At 45.4% G+C, this 7,500-nt stretch overlaps 1 protein-coding gene across 2 annotated transcripts in view; it reads right to left on the reverse strand.

Moving 5' to 3' along the window:
* mldr (mitochondrial ribonuclease P catalytic subunit) overlaps positions 1-7,500 on the reverse strand; it is a 445,834-nt gene that overhangs the window by 73,127 nt on the left and 365,207 nt on the right. The gene's annotated exons all lie outside the window — the stretch shown is intronic.

The following is a 7,500-nucleotide window of genomic DNA, read 5'->3' on the forward strand; positions in this document are numbered from 1 at the left end:
TATGTCAGCCCTTGTCTGCCGGTCACCAAGAGTGTGGCCGGCAGCTGGGTACTACCTTGTGTAGTTGCCGGCCGGCAGCCATTGCCGGCCGACATTGGCTATTGCCGGCCGGCAGTTGCTGCCGGCCGGCACATGCATTTGAACCAGAGTGCTGCCGCCTTATAGCTGTTAAGTAGTATACTTTAAAGCTAGTTATGGTGTGTGCCGGCCGGCACGTATCCCCCTATACTGTACTAGTATTCTTCAGTATAACATATACAGTAAGAAGAAAACTATGGTAAGGGTGTTGGTACAGCACTGTGTGTTCTAACACTTTTGTGTTTTCTTGCACAGTCCTTTGCTGTTGCCCTACAGATAGGAAAGTGAGTTCTTTCCTGTCTATTATCCAGGTTTTTAAAATCATTGCTTAGGTGTGAGCTCCACCTGTTTCCTCTGGAAACTTTGCATTGGTTACTCTAGAAGAGATTAACCATTTGATTTTATTATCTGGAAGGCTGCAGCAATGGGTTGTGAGGGAAACACAAGTGTGTGTCTTTCCTTTCTGAATTGTTATGCTATACTATGCATATCCAGTGATACATAGTTCACTTGATACTCATGGAAATTTCTTCTCTTTACAGAAGGACACTCCGAAGTGGGGAAGTGCTTTCTGCAACGTCCGCAGCAAGAACCTCTGCGGACATGAGTTTTGTAGGAGACACGCAGCATACGCTGTCTCCAAGGATGATCTCCGGTATTGGGACCCTCAGGTATGTACTGTGTGCACTAACCTGATTACTGAGACCTTTGATTCCCCTAGGACAGAGGAATCAAGGGATATAGCTAGGAAGAAGCTTCGTACCTGGGTAAAGGGCTTCCAAAAGAACACTTCTGGCCCTTATCTTCCAAGTGAGAAGATGAGGGCGTATCTTTTCCCTAAGGCATCAGCTGATGCAGTGATTCCCCAGCCTCAAGAGGAGATCCCCTAAGTTCAGATCCAGGTGGATGCTGAAGTCGCGGTCGCGATGCAAGACATCCAGTTAGATGACAGGATGTCTGATGTGGACGGGTGTCTGGAGGAAGACCTCCTGGCAGAAGCCCAGGATGAAGTTCAAGCCCCAGACGTTGTAGAGGTAGACGTCGACGAGGTGTCGGCTACTCCGGTTCAGATTCCGGAGCCTATTCCCTCTACATCGGCCGGTCTCCCAGTAGAGCTGGGACAGGCCCTCTCTTCTATTGTTGGAATGATCCAACAAATGCAGAAGGAGAATCAGGAGAAGGCGGCTGCAATGGAACTGCGAATGCAGTGCCTTGCAGAATCACATGGGCCCCAGAAAAAGCTCAATGTGAAAGACCTTCCCTTGTGCTCAGATGCTAACCCATGGAGGTATGCTGAGCACATGCCGATGACGACTGGAAAGATCGTCATCTCGGATAAGCTGGGCTCAGTTCCCCTGGAGGAGGTGGAATTCTGGCCCAGCAAGGCATCATATCCGGACTGTTATGTCCGGCTGAGGAAGGAACCAGCTTCAAAGGAGGAGACAGAGCCGAAGGAGGTCATAGTGATGGACCATGCTAAGGCTCAAGCTCTACTTTCATCCTCGATGAAAGAGAGGGGCTTCTCTAACTCAAAGGTAGCTGCATTGAATAGAAAGCTCCCTTCCTTTGTGTCCTCGCCTACTAGAGCCTTCCCCTTTTTACAGAAAGGGTTTCTGGCTGTACTAAAAGCAGTCGAGGCCGGCAAGCCTTGCCCCTCCCTAGAGGAGTGTAAACCCTTGTCGCTGGCCCTGCCTATGGACCACAAAGACTGGAAGGACGTCCATCTTAAGTTCTCAGTTGGAAAGTTGGAGGCTGATATTGCCGGACGTCAGTTCGGCGAGGACCTCCCTAAGCTGTCTGACTTTCTTTTGCGAAGAGAGTTCGATACAAAAGAAAGACTGACTGCCTCAATGTCTCTTCAGACTACTCTCGAGACGATGGCAAGTGACCCCAAGGTCCATGAAATGTTCATGGTAGTGGCCAAGTCTCATCTGGCCACAGTGACGAAGGACCTTTATGGCTTCGTCAAGGCAAGGAGAGCTTGTAGGGAGTTCGTGTTTACCTCGGCTACGGTGAGGCACGAGCCAAGGAAACTAATCTCCTCCAACATTTGGGGAAAAGACCTTTTCCCTACCGACTTGGTCAAAGAAGTTGTTGATAAGGCCGCCTTGGAGAATAGAAACCTTCTCCAGAAGTGGGGCCTGGCTATCAAAAGAAAGTCTTCCCCGGATGAGGGTCCTCAACCAAAGAGGAAGACTATGAGGACTAGGCTACCGTCTCGGCCAGCCAAGCCTCTTAGACAGCAACAGCAACTGCAATTGCCATTGCCCCCAGTGCCCCAGATCGTGACACAAACCCCGACCACTTTTCAGTGGGTACCCCAGGCCGTGTCGACACAGTCCACGGCATTCACCCCAGCGTTCGAAGGGCAGTCTACTTCCTTTCGAGCAAAGCCTAGAGGAGCAGCCAGAGGCTCGTCTAGACGCCCCTCAAGGGGAAGGGGATTCAGGGGTGGTCGTGGTCAGGAAGGCAAGACCTCAGGACGGCAGTCCAAGTGAGGTGATACCGGTAGGAGGGAGACTTCTGAAATTTCGGGATCGGTGGACCTTCGATCCCTGGGCCCACAGCCTACTCAAGAATGGACTGGGCGGGAGCTGGTACAGCACTCCACCCCCGTGCCTTCGGTTTTTCCAACACTCCACCCCCGTGCCTTCGGTTTTTCCAACACTCCACCCCCGTTATGGAGGAGTACGTTCAAGAACTGTTGGAGAAAAAAGGTGATCCGAAGGGTGAAGCCCATCAATTTCTAAGGGAGGCTGTTTTTGTTCCCAAGAAAGACTCGGAAAAGCTCAGAGTCATTCTGGACTTGTCGCCACTCAACAAGTTCATAGTGAATTGCAAATTCAAAATGCTAACACTGCAACACATAAGGACCTTACTGCCCAAGAGGGCATATTCCGTCTCTATAGACTTGTCAGACGCCTATTGGCACATTCCAATTAGCCATCGACTCTCCCCCTACCTAGGGTTCAGGCTACAACGAAGACTATACGCCTTCGGAGCCATGCCATTCGGGCTAAACATAGCCCCAAGGATTTTTACGAAGCTTGCGAGCGTAGCTCTCAAACAATTACGCCTAAAGGGAATTCAGGTAGTAGCCTACCTGGACGACTGGTTGGTGTGGGCAGCATCCGAGACAGAATGCTTGCAAGCTTCCAGTCAAGTGATCCAGTTCCTAGAGTACCTAGGCTTCAAGATCAACAGAAAAAGTCTCGACTTTCTCCATCTCAAAAGTTCCAGTGGCTGGGAATCCACTGGGACTTTTTGTCACACCGTTTCTCCATCCCGGCGAAGAAAAGGAAGGAGATAGCGGGTTCTGTCAAGAGACTTCTAGATTCCGAAAGGATATCAAGACGCGAGCAGGAGAGGGTACTGCGCTCTCTCCAGTTTGCTTCGGTGACAGACCCAGTGCTAAGAGCACAGCTAAAGGATGCAATCGGAGTTTGGAGAAGTTATGCATCAAACGCGCGAAGAGATCTGAGAAGACCAGCCGCTTCGGCTAAGTACTCTTCTCAGGCCTTGGTCCCAAGCCAGACATCTAAAGAAGTCGGTTCTTCTTCAGCCACCTCCCCCGTCGGTGACGATTCACTCAGACGCCTCGAAGGAGAGATGGGGAGGTCACTCTCATCGGAAAAAAGTCCAGGGGACTTGGTCCAAGCTATTCAAGACCTTTCACATAAAACTTTCTAGAAGCTAGGGCAGTGCTCCTTACCTTAAAGAAAGTCTCCCCACGTCACTCGATCCACATAAGGTTGGTGATAGACAGCGAGGTAGTTGTGAGATACTTGAATCGACAAGGATCGAGGTCACCACCTCTCAACCAGGTGATGTTGGCCATCTTCCGATTGGCGGAAAAGAAGAAGTGGTACCTGTCGGCAGTTCACCTTCAAGGAGTCCGCAATGTGACAGCGGACGCTCTATCCAGGTTCACACCGATAGAGTCGGAATGGTCCTTAGACGCAGGATCATTCTCCTTCATTCTGAATCAGTCCCAGAACTGGAGATAGACCTCTTTGCGACGAAAGACAACAAGAAGTTGCCCCTGTACGTGCCCCGTACGAGGACCCCTTAGCGGAAGCAGTGGACGCGATGTCCCTCGACTGGAACAGATAGTCCAAGATTTATCTGTTCCCTCCTCACAACCTTCTGTTGAGGGTCCTCAACAAACTGAGATCCTTCAAAGGGTAGCGGCAATAGTGGCCCACAAGTGGCCGAACAGCGTGTGGTTCCTCCTGGCATTGGAACTGTAGCTGAAGTTTGTACCGCTACCAGATCCAGTTCTGACCCAGCGAGTCCAGAAGTCAACTGTCTGCGCTTCATTACAGAAAACCCGGACCCTGCAGCTCATGATTTTCTCTCCCTAGCGGTGAGAAAGCGTTTCGGGATTTCGAAAGCAAGCATAGACTTCCTTGAGGAATATAAGTGCAAATCTACTAGAAGGCAATATGAGTCATCTTGGAGAAAATGGGTGGCCTTTTGTCAAGGCGAAGAATCCGCAGGAGATCTTGACAGACTTTTGCTTATCTTTCTTCTCCACCTCCATGGTCAAGGATTGGCAGCTAACACGATTTCAGCGTGTAAGTCTGCTTTGACAAGACCCATTCTATATGCCTTCCAGGTCGACCTAGGTAACAAGATCTTTAATAAAGTCCCGAAAGCCTGTGCTAGGCTCAGACCTTCAGCACCTCCAAAGCCCATTTCATGGTCTTTAGACAAGTTCTTCATTTCGCTTCTCTGTTGAGCAATGAAGAGTGTGCGTTAAAGGATTTGACACAAAAAGTTATTTTCCTATTTTGCACTCGCGTCCGGGGCCAGGGTTAGTGAGATTGTAGCCTCTCGAGAGAGGCAGGTCGTGTTCAGTTCCTGGATGGGGGAGAACTGAACCTGTTTCCGGATCCTACGTTTCTCGCCAAGAATGAGTTACCCACCAACAGGTGGGGTCCCTGGAGAATCTGCCCTCTGAAAGAAGATGCATCTCTATGTCCAGTAGAATGCCTAAAGGTCTATCTTCATAGAACTTAAGACTTCAAGGGTGGTCAACTATTCAGGGGAGAAACATCAGGCTCAAATTTATCTCTGAATCAACTCAGAGCGAAAATCACATATTTTATTCGCAGAGCGGATCCTGACAATACACCCGCAGGTCACGATCCGAGGAAAGTTGCCTCATCCTTAAATTTCTTTAATTGTATGGATTTTGAACATCTCTGTTCATACACTGGCTGGAAGTCTTCCAGAGTGTTCTTTCGCCACTATGCGAAGCAAGTAGAGGAACTAAAGAGATCTGTGGTAGCAGTGGGTCGCGGTGTTAACCCTACTGTTTAACTCTGCGAGGAACAGTGGTCTTAATTGGGACGATTAATTCCAGGGTGAGTGTGTAGTTACATACTGTACTACAAACTAAGTGAGGGCACTGTGTTGCCCATGTAGACTGTTCCATTTCCGAAGGTGAACCTAGCATAAGTGCAGACATGTGTGCCGAGCGTTTCTAAGGCTAATGTCATTGATTTGTAATACAGGCTTTTATGACTTTGATACCTCGGTATCTTAAAAGTGGCATTTAATGTTTTTTCTTTCAGACAAACAAGCTCTGTTTACTATCATACTTATGCTTAAAGTTTTGGGTTATCCTCTTCTTATGTATATATATATATATATATATATATATATATATATATATATAATTGTGGTTAACCTGTCTATTTATTGCCTGTCAATAAACTGGTTCTTGAGAACCTTGCGTCTCCTTCACCTGTGTCAATTTATTGGTATAATTGAGCATTCATTCTATGTACCTTATCTGGGATAATTCTAATAGAATTGTTCCTTTATGCAAGCTATGTTGCATTGGTTTTCCTCCTATGCGGATATAAAACCTTTGTCCAATACAAGTATTGTGCGGAGAACTGGTCGATATTTCATATTGACGCAGTGGTTCTTTACAAACTATGCTTTACTTAATATAGGGCGAGACCACTATATTAGCTTGCCTGGTATTCATACATAGGTATATGTACTCTTCGAGACTTTTCCAGAGTCTAGTAGGACTCTTCCCTATAGGGGGAAGGAAGCTCTAACATGGTTTATAGTTAGTTGAAAAGATGTATTACGGTAACATCTTAGGTCTCTAGGTCTAGTCGACCGGGAAAAATTACATCCGGGGAGTACAGCACGTTCCGAGAATCCACAGATACAGTAATGCTCTGGTACACTTCCATCAGGACGACATGGCTTGAGCCCAGAAAACGGATTTTGAGCGAAGCGAAAAATCTATTTTTGGGTGAGATGGCCATGTCGTCCTGATGGACCCGCCCTTGCCTTTCTAAGAAAGGGCTGTAGGACCCCTCCCTACATACAGTATCTGTAGCACCTCGTGTACGCTACAAGGAATACAGATGGCGCCAGGATTGGCGCCAGGCACGCATACGAATCGGAGGATAGGGAAGCCTTGGGAGCGGCTCCCCTTTTTCTTTCCCGAATTCGTTTCTTGCCAATCCCTCCTACGAGACGAAATCTCTGTCCAGGATGCAGATTGCCATGTGGCGTGTCAAGAATACGTCCTCTGATATGTCGCGATATCCCTTTCACGAGGGATACTCGCTCCAGGAGTTAGAATTCTGGTACCTTAAGGTAAATTCTCTGGGAATATCGCCGTAGTTGTAATATACCCTAGGAAGCTACCCTATAGGAACTTCCATCAGGACGACATGGCCATCTCACCCAAAAATAGATTTTTCGCTTCGCTCAAAATCCGTTATATATATAAACATATATGTCGATATGTATATATATATATATATATATATATATATATAAATGTGTATATATACATTTATATATACATATATTTATATGATATATGTGTGTATATATATCATATATATATATATATATATATATATATATATATATATATATATATATATATATATATATATATATATATATATATATATATATATATATATATTATATATATATATATATATATATATATATATATATATATATATGTATATTTATATAAATGTGTATATATACATTTATATATACATATATTTATATGATATATGTGTGTATACATATCATATAAATATATATATATATATATATATATATATATAAATGTATATATACATATATACAAATATATATATATATATATATATATATATATATATATATATATATATATATATATATATATATATATATATACAGTCAGCGCGGATCGCTCTGTCCGGGCAGCATCCGCCGTGCATTCATTTTGGCCCCCCCCCATATCAACACTAATACACAGTATAAATCAATAAAAATTTAATTGAACACTCACCAATATCCCTGCTACTTGTCTATAGGGTAGCCTTTCCTCTTCTTGACCTCCAAAAGTCGTTGAGGAACGCTATCTGCTAAATTATGAAG

The sequence above is a fragment of the Palaemon carinicauda genome, chromosome 20 (genome assembly GCF_036898095.1).
Source record: "Palaemon carinicauda isolate YSFRI2023 chromosome 20, ASM3689809v2, whole genome shotgun sequence".
Taxonomy (NCBI): Eukaryota; Metazoa; Arthropoda; class Malacostraca; order Decapoda; family Palaemonidae; genus Palaemon; species Palaemon carinicauda.